This window comes from Myotis davidii, unplaced genomic scaffold (assembly GCF_000327345.1).
Source record: "Myotis davidii unplaced genomic scaffold, ASM32734v1 scaffold1170, whole genome shotgun sequence".
Taxonomy (NCBI): domain Eukaryota; kingdom Metazoa; phylum Chordata; class Mammalia; order Chiroptera; family Vespertilionidae; genus Myotis; species Myotis davidii.
In genome coordinates this window covers 1,675-3,767 of record NW_006281820.1, presented here as the reverse complement: position 1 = coordinate 3,767, position 2,093 = coordinate 1,675, and the positions used below count along the sequence as shown (strand labels likewise).

The 2,093-nt window shown below is 38.4% G+C and overlaps 1 long non-coding RNA gene across 1 annotated transcript in view; it reads left to right on the top strand.

Annotated features, from left to right (window-relative positions):
• The window catches only part of LOC107181942, a 5,826-nt gene extending 3,964 nt beyond the window's left edge, over positions 1–1,862 (top strand). The window contains exon 3 of the long non-coding RNA XR_001512659.1: positions 1,795–1,862. This is a non-coding gene — a long non-coding RNA (uncharacterized LOC107181942). The remainder of the gene's footprint in view (positions 1–1,794) is intronic.
• The last annotated feature ends 231 nt before the right edge of the window (positions 1,863–2,093 follow it).

The following is a 2,093-nucleotide window of genomic DNA, read 5'->3' as shown; positions in this document are numbered from 1 at the left end:
TATTCAGGAGAGTGTTGAAGTACCCTGCGATACACTGTTCCTCCATGTTGTAAACCACAGTCCTGGTTTTAAAGCAGGCAGTATTTCTTTGTTTCCCAGACTGCCTTTATTCATATTTACAGAAGAGTCAATTTGTGATTCAGCCCCTGGGTGGCAGTGTTTCTAGATTGACCTCCGGGGCTATAAGTCCTTTCTATCCAGTATTTAGGTTTTGTTTTCCCTGTCACAATTAATACTGGTTTGGGAGAATCGACTGCTCCAGAGCTGGTTCCCTGATCGTTACTACCCGCCTTGATCCCCAGGTTCCACAAAAACAACTTTCCCCTGCAGTCTCTGTGAGTGTCCCCAATTGGGTGATCGTATGTATTGGGTTTAGTAATCAAAATCAAGGATTTAAAGAGAAAAAAAGTAGCCAAAGTAAATGTGTGTGCTCGCAATTTTTACCATCCAGCTCTGGACGCAATTCTCTTCTGCAGGTTCTTTTTCTCCTTGCACTAAGCAACTGGCACCCTGGTAAAATCTGAGGCTGCCTTTTTGAGCCCAGTCCAGCTATGAGCTGATTTTTAGAGTTCCCTTCTGCCAGCAGTCCTGAAGATCCCCTTCTACATTCCAGGATAACGCTGGCCCCCAAGGCCACGGATTTTGTGGGGCACTGACTTCCCCTACGTGTGTTCCTCTCTCCAGCCTGGATTGCAGACCTTACCTTTCCTTAGGCGGAATCTGACCTTTCCATGAGGAAGAGCAGGGCTTATCCAGGTCCACGTATTCGTGCTGCTTGAGATCTGGTGTTCTTGGGTTCGTAGCTGGTCCCTGGGTGTAGTGGTTGCAGTGTCCCTGGATGTATATGCTTCCAATAACAGCCACTGTCCCCTTCAAGATGGTGCAGTCTCCCTCTACTATTTTTCTTTAACTTTTTAAACTTAGGTTATTTGTTTATTTGTTTATTTATTTATTTATTTATTTTTATTACTACTTCAGTTTCAGTAGTTGTTATTGGTCTATTCCAGTTGTCTGATTCTTTCTGATTCAGTTTTGGAAAATTGCATGTTTCTAGGAATGTCATTTTTAAAATATATTTTTATTGATTTCATAGAGGAAAGGAAAGGGACAGAGAGAGAGATAGAAACATCAATGATGAGACAGAATCATTGACGAGCTGCCCCCTCCCCACCCAACACTGAGGATCAAACCCACAACATGGGAATGTGCCCTGACCTCCTGGTTTATGGGTTGACAATCAACCACTGAGACATGCTGGCCAGACTAGGAATTGTCATACTTTGTCCAAGTTCTCCAATTTTTTGGACAAATTGTTGTATTTCTGATATTATTAATTTTGGCCCTTTCTATTTTCATCTTGATGAGTCTGGTTATCTTTTTGAAGGACCAGCTTTTGGTTTCATTGATCTTTCTTTCTTTCTTTCTTTCTTTCTTTCTTTCTTTCTTTCTTTCTTTCTTTTTCTGTCTCTGTGTCATTTATTTGCACTCTTACTTTCATTATTTCCTTCCTTCTACTTACTCTGGGCTATTCTTGTTGTTTTTTTACTAGTTTTTTTAGGTGGTAGGGTGAGATTGTTTATTTGATATTTTTCTTAATTTTTGTTGTAGGCCAATAATTCTATGATCTTCACTTTCAGGATTGCTTTTCTCCGTGTTCTATTAATTTCTGATTGTTGTTTCTTCATTTTCATTTGTTTTCAGAATTTTTTTTTATTTCTTCCTTGATCTCATTGGTAACCCATTAATTGTTTAATTACATGCTATTTTGACTGTATCTGTTGGAATGTTTTTGAGTGTTTTTATTGTAGTTATTTCTATTTCAATGCCATTGTGATCTGGGAAGATCCTTAGTATGTTTTCGAATTTCTCAAATTTAACACTTATTTTATGTAGTAACATGTAATCAATCTTTATGCATGTTCCACAAGCACTTCAAAAGAATGCAGAATCTTCTGCTTTGAGATGAAATGTTCTGATAACATCAATTAAATCCATCTATTCAGGTATGTCATTTAAGGTCACTGTTTCCTTGTTGATTTTTTTGTCTAGAAGATCTATCCAGTGATGACAGTGGGATAGTAAACTTCCTACTA